Below are 8,443 nucleotides of genomic sequence, written 5' to 3'. Positions count from 1 at the left end.
TAGCAGCCTTTAGACATGGGCAGAATGTCCTTAGGTTTTGTGAAATATCATTTGACAATATTCTGCTATGGTAGTCATTGAAGGCATCACACATTGTTCTCTTGACAGCCAAATACATTTCAGTCAACTTCTTTCTATCTAGAGCCCTTCACTTTGTTTTACATTTATCTCTGTTTCTTTAGAGTGACTGTATGCCAGGGAAGGTTTCTCCCATTATGAACTGTTCTACTGCATACATATCTATCCAGTGCATGGTCAATAATTCTTTTAAACCTGAACCATAGTTCTCCTTCATGCTCCTGCCCTGTGCTAAAGGGTTTAAGTTCCTCATTGAGATATGACATTACTGATTTTTTGTATCTAGTGTACTGGACATATATATCTTTCTGCTTGTTTTAGTTGTCCTTTGCACTTTGGTATTCATTATTGGCACAACTGTGTTATGGTTACTGATACCAGTTTTGATGTGGACACTCTCAGAGATGTCAGATCTATTTGTTGCCATAAGATCCAACATGTTTTCATCATGAGTGGGCTTACTAACTATCTGTTCTAGGTAGTTTTCAGAGAAAGCATTTAGTAATGATTCTCAGGATGTTTTTATCATGTACACTGCTAACAGAACTGCTTAATTTCCCAATTAATTGTGGATGATCAATGTCTCCACTGATGATTGCAGTATGGTTGGTGAACTGATGAACAAGTGAAATGAGGTATTCAATTACATCAGGAGATGGGTGTGATGGGCAACAGAAGGATCAAATTATCATTTTATCCTCATCGCTGATACTCAGTCTTGTGCAAACGGCCTCACATGGAGCCTCAGTTTCTATCTTATTGGATTTGAGTTTCTTGTGTACTGCGATATATACACCACTTCCATTTCCCATTTGCTATCCTTTTGATATACACTCAGATTTTCCCCAGAAATATCACTGCTATCAATTTCAGGTTTCAACCAGCTTTCTGTACCTATCATATGTGGTAGAATGGTGAATTCTTGCCTCTTCAGCAAGATCAGTTTTTTTAAGCTCTACTGCAAATTATACTGTACAAATTTTTGATAATATTTGGTGGTCTCTCTGTTTAACAGAACTGAAATGGTGGTCATCACATCTGTTCAGTAACATAATTTTTAAAGCATGTGAAATTCAAGGACCTGAATTAAGAATGTGTAAAAACAGCTATGGCAGTTATATCAGCATCCCTTGTGTGAAGTCAAAACTTATTTTCTTTGTATTGCAGTGTGATGTACCACTTACTATACAAACATGAATCCATTGAAACTGACCTGAAGTCACTGTAGCTCCACTTCCACACTTCCACTTTTAAAAAACTTATTTGCTTCACAAAGGCTCTAGCACCAGTATCCAACAGCATCTAAATCTGAGACAAAACAAGGTTTGAATATGGAATAAAAAGTCCTAGAAGGAATACATAAAATGTTAGCATTAAGGTAACTACTCACCACATAGCTGAGATGTTGAGAGGTCAACATGCACATAAAAAAGATTGGAATTATAAACAATTCAAAAGCCAAGATCACTTAAACACTGTTTATGAGATGACCGGTTTCAACACACTAAAGGTGCCATCATCGAATCTGTGAGGATATATCATGACAGGTTTGAGGGAGGGCTTACATGAGTTTCACTATATACATTACTACACTCCTGGAAATGGAAAAAAGAACACATTGACACCGGTGTGTCAGACCCACCATACTTGCTTCGGACACTGTGAGAGGGCTGTACAAGCAATGATCACACGCACGGCACAGCGGACACACCAGGAACCGCGGTGTTGGCCGTCGAATGGCGCTAGCTGCGCAGCATTTGTGCACCGCCGCCGTCAGTGTCAGCCAGTTTGCCGTGGCATACAGAGCTCCATCGCAGTCTTTAACACTGGTAGCATGCCGCGACAGCGTGGACATCAACCGTATGTGCAGTTGACGGACTTTGAGCAAGGGCATATAGTGGGCATGCGGGAGGCCGGGTGGACGTACCGCCGAATTGCTCAACACGTGGGGCGTGAGGTCTCCACAGTACATCGATGTTGTCGCCAGTGGTCGGCGGAAGGTGCACGTGCCCGTCGACCTGGGACCGGACCGCAGCGATGCACGGATGCACGCCAAGACCGTAGGATCCAACGCAGTGCTGTAGGGGACCGCACCGCCACTTCCCAGCAAATTAGGGACACTGTTGCTCCTGGGGTATCGGCGAGGACCATTCGCAACCGTCTCCATGAAGCTGGGCTACGGTCCCGCACACCGTTAGGCCGTCTTCCGCTCACGCCCCAACATCGTGCAGCCCGCCTCCAGTGGTGTCGCGACAGGCATGAATGGAGGGACGAATGGAGACGTGTCGTCTTCAGCGATGAGAGTCGCTTCTGCCTTGGTGCCAATGATGGTCATATGCGTGTTTGGCGCCGTGCAGGTGAGCGCCACAATCAGGACTGCATACGACCGAGGCACACAGGGCCAACACCCGGCATCATGGTGTGGGGAGCGATCTCCTACACTGGCCGTACACCACTGGTGATCGTCGAGGGGACACTGAATAGTGCACGGCACGGTACATCCAAACCGTCATCGAACCCATCGTTCTACCATTCCTAGACCGGCAAGGGAACTTGCTGTTCCAACAGGACAATGCACGTCCGCATGTATCCCGTGCCACCCAACGTGCTCTAGAAGGTGTAAGTCAACTACCCTGGCCAGCAAGATCTCCGGATCTGTCCCCCATTGAGCATGTTTGGTACTGGATGAAGCGTCGTCTCACGTGGTCTGCACGTCCAGCACGAACGCTGGTCCAACTGAGGCGCCAGGTGGAAATGGCATGGCAAGCCGTTCCACAGGACTACATCCAGCATCTCTACGATCGTCTCCATGGGAGAATAGCAGCCTGCATTGCTGCGAAAGGTGGATATACACTGTACTAGTGCCGACATTGTGCATGCTCTGTTGCCTGTGTCTATGTGCCTGTGGTTCTGTCAGTGTGATCATGTGATGTATCTGACCCCAGGAATGTGTCTATAAAGTTTCCCCTTCCTGGGACAATGAATTCACGGTGTTCTTATTTCAATTTGCAGGAGTGTATTAGTACAGCACCACATACCTGAATGTTGCTTAACATGTCGGTGTTGCCGACCATTGTTAGAGGAGCTGCGGTCATGTGTCAAATATTTTTATCTTGTGACTTTGGTTTTATATATCTGATGGAATAAAATGACCATGAGAGCAGTTGTTCTTTAATTTTTATTTCTGTGACAATGATTTTATATCAGCTGGCCTGCCTCATGTATCATTATATCCAAATGATTTATGCATATTAAGCTACATTCAGGTTGCTGTACTAATAGTAAGGATATGTATATAATAGAGGGAAACATTCCACATGGGAAAAATATATCTAAAAACAAAGATGATGTGACTTACCAAAAGAAAGTGCTGGCAGGTCGATAGACACACAAACAAACACAAACATACACACAAAATTCAAGCTTTCCCAACAAATGGTTGCTTCATCAGGAAAGAGGGAAGGAGAGGGAAAGACGAAAGGATGTGGATTTTAAGGGGGAGGGTAAGGAGTCATTCCAATCCCGGGAGCGGAAAGACTTACCTTAGGGGGAAAAAGGACAGGTATACACTCGCATACACACACACACATATCCATCCACACATACACAGACCTTAATAGCTGAAAGGAACTGTTTGTGAACTAGAAACGGTGGATTTTATAGCAGCGGTAGTGTTGAAAGCGGAAAAAAAATTTTTTGGTTATGGTTTGGAAGTGGGTTACGTATTATTGAGTATATATAGGCGGGATAAAATTGTATGGTAGATTCGGTAAAGAGGAGAAGGTGAATACCAAGTGAAACTACTTGCAAAAACAGAAAGATATCGAAATGCAACAGTGACAATAACAAACGTAATTGTTGGGTTCAAATTAATGATATGCATATACTAGAGGGAAACATTCCATGTGGGAAAAATATATCTAAAAACAAAGATGATGTGACTTACCAGACGAAAGTGCTGGCAGGTCGATAGACACGCAAACAAACACAAACATACACACAAAATTCAAGCTTTCACAACAAACAGTTGCTTCATCAGGAAAGAGGGAAGGAGAGGGAAAGACGAAAGGATGTGGGTTTTAAGGGGGAGGGTAAGGAGTCATTCCAATCCCGGGAGCGGAAAGACTTACCTTAGGGGGAAAAAAGGACAGGTATACACTCGCACACACACACATATCCATCCACACATACACATACACATACAGTCTGTGTATGTGTGGATGGATATGTGTGTGTGTGCGAGTGTATACCTGTCCTTTTTTCCCCCTAAGGCAAGTCTTTCCGCTCCCAGGATTGGAATGACTCCTTACCCTCCCCCTTAAAACCCACATCCTTTCGTCTTTCCCTCTCCTTCCCTCTTTCCTGATGAAGCAACCGTTTGTTGCGAAAGCTTGAATTTTGTATGTATGTTTGTGTTTGTTTGTGTGTCTATCGACCTGCCAGCACTTTCGTTTGGTAAGTCACATCATCTTTGTTTTTAGATGTACTAATAGTAACGTATATAGTGTAACTCATGTAAGCCGTCCCTCAAACCTGTCATGTTATATCTTCACAGATCAGATGATGGCACCTTTAGTGTGTTGAAACCGGTCATCTAATAAGCAGTGTTTAAGCGATTTTGTCTTTTGAATTATTTATACAACAGAGTGATCGCCCCCCAGCACACTATGTGTTCACTGCAAGATTGGAATTGTTGCCACCCTTGTTTAATGTTATCTTCAGTATGATATATAAGTAGGACACCACTAAAGAAAGCCCTCTAGATCCTGTACTTTCCTGCCACATTTACATCAAGGCAATTTCTATTGCATTCACTAATGCTAAAGCTGTATACCCAAAGCTGAGATAAAATAAAGTGCACTTGGTAGTTTTTGACTGGGAAATTATTGTTGTAAATCCTACATGACGAATCAGTAAGTGCACCCTTCAATTTTTGTACTCAGTTTGAATCTCTTTAGTAAAGTGCAAGGTGTATTAGCTTCATGAAGTCTTACACCCTGGGATATTTATTGCAATAATCAAATATGAAATATGGGCACATGGTTCACAATTGGTTCACCTCTTACTTTAAGGAAAAACAGCAAAAGGTCATTCTCCACAGTACTGAGAATAGCTGTGCTGTGGGGCCCGAATGAGACATGATTAAATGGGAATGCCCCAGGGATCAGTGCTGGGGCCACTCCTGTTCCTTATTTACACACATCAAAAAAAGTTTTGCATCACCTCGGTTCCAAGAGTTCCAGAACCGGTACAGAAAATTGGAATAGAGATCAACAAAAACATCATTTCCGGCCTTTTTATTGCTCATGAAAACCACACATTGTATGTTGTACCACCATACAGCAAGACCTTCAGAGGTGGTGATCCAGATTGCTGTACACATTGGTACCTCTAATACCCAGTAGCATGTTCTCTTGCATTGATTTATGCCTGTTTTCATTGTGGAATACTTTTCACAAGTTCATCAAGACACTGTTGGTCCAGATTGTTCCACTCTACAGTGGCAATTTGCAGTAGATCCCTCACAGTGGTTGGAGGGTCACTTTGTACATAAACAGCCCTTTTCAATTTATCCCAGGCATGTTCCATAGGGTTCATGTCTGGAGAACATGCTGGCCACTTTAGATGAGCGATGTCTTTATCCTGAAGAAAGGGGGGCTAAAGAATATAGCAATAGTACAGTTTCTTCAACAGTAATGTATTATCTTCATTGCTGTATGTATGTATATACTTTGACTTGCTCCTGTGAATTATGAGCTATGTGAATAGGAATCCACACCAACATAAATATTAAGATCTCTCTCCAGTGTGTGCGTGTGCATGCTAGTGTGTGTGCACACACTCACTTCAGATATACACTGTATCCAAATAATTTCTTTTTACAGTTAGTATCAGGAGGGTCTCCAGTGGCTACAGAAATCATTTCCAGAGAACCGGTAGAAGAATCAGTACCTGTCAATGTAAGTAACACATTTTAGATTCTTTGGGGATATCAACTGGAACTGGATTACTTAGCAACGAACTATCATTTACAATCTTGTAATCTGTAATATTGTATTTTCAGTGGTACCAGGGCTTTGTGCAATCTGTTTTCCATGATTAATTAACAATAGCAAGGCCTGGTTAGGAAATAAAAAATATATTAGAATATATACTGAAAGAACAGTGTACATTCCAAATGTTGGAAGGGGAGGATGCAGAAATGACATCAGTAGTTTCATTTTTCTCCACTGTAATATTATTTATATTCAGTCTGTTGTGTAGCAGTTTTTTGCCTTTGAGATATTCTGTTAAAATAGAATAGTTGAGATCATGCTTGCCTATTCTTTATATCTGATGTTCTGGATGGAAATGAATAAGGTCTGAGTAGGATTAAATGTACAGTAATAAAGCTCACCACTCACTTCAAAGTTGAATTTGGCATCAGCGGTCAGGCAGTCACATGCCCGTAGCTGTTACTTCGACTGGAAAGTTTTTTAGTTTTCAGTTTCAATGTGTAATTGGAGCAGTATACTCCAATCACCATTTTAATTTATAAGTAAGAAACTACCCAGCTTAGTACAAGTCATGGACACACAACATGTCATATGCCATTCATATTGCTTGCAACTACTGGTCAACAGTTTTCAAGAATTTTTTGTATATTTCTCTATTTCGTATTGGGAGATAGTCAAAGATTAATATAACTTGAGTACCTAACTCTCTTCCGAGCAAAGAGAAGGTAATAGCATGGGTAAAGGAAGCCTGTCTTTTACCTGGTATTTCACTTGTCTGCACACTTGTACCTTGGAACCCAAACTGGTTATTAATGACAGACATTCCAAGGAGAAATATATACTGTAATGCTCTCAGCTTCTTATCTCAATGATACAAAGTGCAAAATTAAAATTCTTGTTAGTGTGTAACACATTTTCTTCCCATGTTTTATAATAATTAGAGTTGGTACATCTTAGATAATACTGAATTCAGGTAAAGAGATGGTTTGTATGTAGAAAATCACACTTACAATATTTACTGATTCTTATCTATGGATTTTTCAGGTGATCCCTGACACCAGAATAGCTGTCCTATTAAAGAATATTTAGGTAGAACAGTCACCACAAAGGGGGCCATACAATAAAAAAGTGAAGCAGCAGGAGAAAGAAGACCATCTGTTCCAGTCAGCCAACATGGCTGAGCTCTGTTAGCTCCCAAAAGAGCAACCCAAGTGCAGCACCGCCAACCCAAGTGACCTTTTGTCAATACATAGATTCACTTTGAAGTAAAATGGACAGTAACCGTCAATTACAGTCAAAGATAAAATAGGCTATGCTTGTGGTTTACAAGAAAGGAGAAGAAGAAATGTTGAATGCAAGTGCAGAAAATTAATAAAAATGGTAGTTATTTGAAAATAAAAAGTGTCTAATAATTAAATCATTTTAATGACACCCACTGCCATAATACATATCCAGTAGTAATAAAATATTTACAGCATTTCTTCCTTATTTCTGAAGTACAAAATGAAGTTCTGTTACTCCTTTGTGTTTCAATGCTTTGTAATGGTGGGTCTGCGTGCACTTCATCGTGCACTGCTTTGTGTCTTCATTCAGTGGGATCTGTTTCATCAGTAACATAATTATGCAGAATACAAAGTGTTTCCACTATAAGTTCAACTTTTTCCACTGGTAACATTATAGTACTCAATAGGATTCTAAAGTGTTTTGCAAAAATGCCAAATTTATTCTCCGCTACACATCGAGTTCTTGCCAATCTGTAATTGGATACTTTTTTTCCTCTATAAGGCTTCATTACACATGGAAGAAGTCAAAATGCATCATCTGCGACAATGATGTGAGGGACAGTCAAATCTGAATTATGGGAGCTCCTTCTCTCCTGGTACATTAAGTACATTTTCTTTCAGTGCCTCACTTAATTTACTGTTGGCAAAGACACCACCATCACTAACTGTCCCATTGCAGCCTATATCTGTTAGTGTGAAACAATATCAGGCACCAATATTGTAAAACTTCTTGTAGTTGTAATGCACACCACCAGCACTTCTTGGTGGAGAATAAGCAATATGCTTTCCATCCACTGCACCTGAAATTAGTTGCCCAACAGTAAGATACAATGCATTTTATATGTAGTAGTCCCTCTAACAGTACATGTAATAAGTAAACCAGTTTAATCTACCCTGCATCTAAATGAATTTTGTCATAATTCCCTAGTGTAGCCAGGAATTAAGTTGACAGAGGAAATTGAACAAACTTTTAAACACCAGTAGCTAGTAAAGAGTCGCTGCATATTTCCCCTCACTGTGATTTCTGTTCAGAAATAAGCTATGAAAAATAGAGATGCACATTTCTTTTCTGCTTTGAAGTGGGAT

The sequence above is a fragment of the Schistocerca cancellata genome, chromosome 9 (assembly GCF_023864275.1).
Source record: "Schistocerca cancellata isolate TAMUIC-IGC-003103 chromosome 9, iqSchCanc2.1, whole genome shotgun sequence".
NCBI lineage: Eukaryota > Metazoa > Arthropoda > Insecta > Orthoptera > Acrididae > Schistocerca > Schistocerca cancellata.
This window is presented reverse-complemented; position numbering follows the sequence as displayed.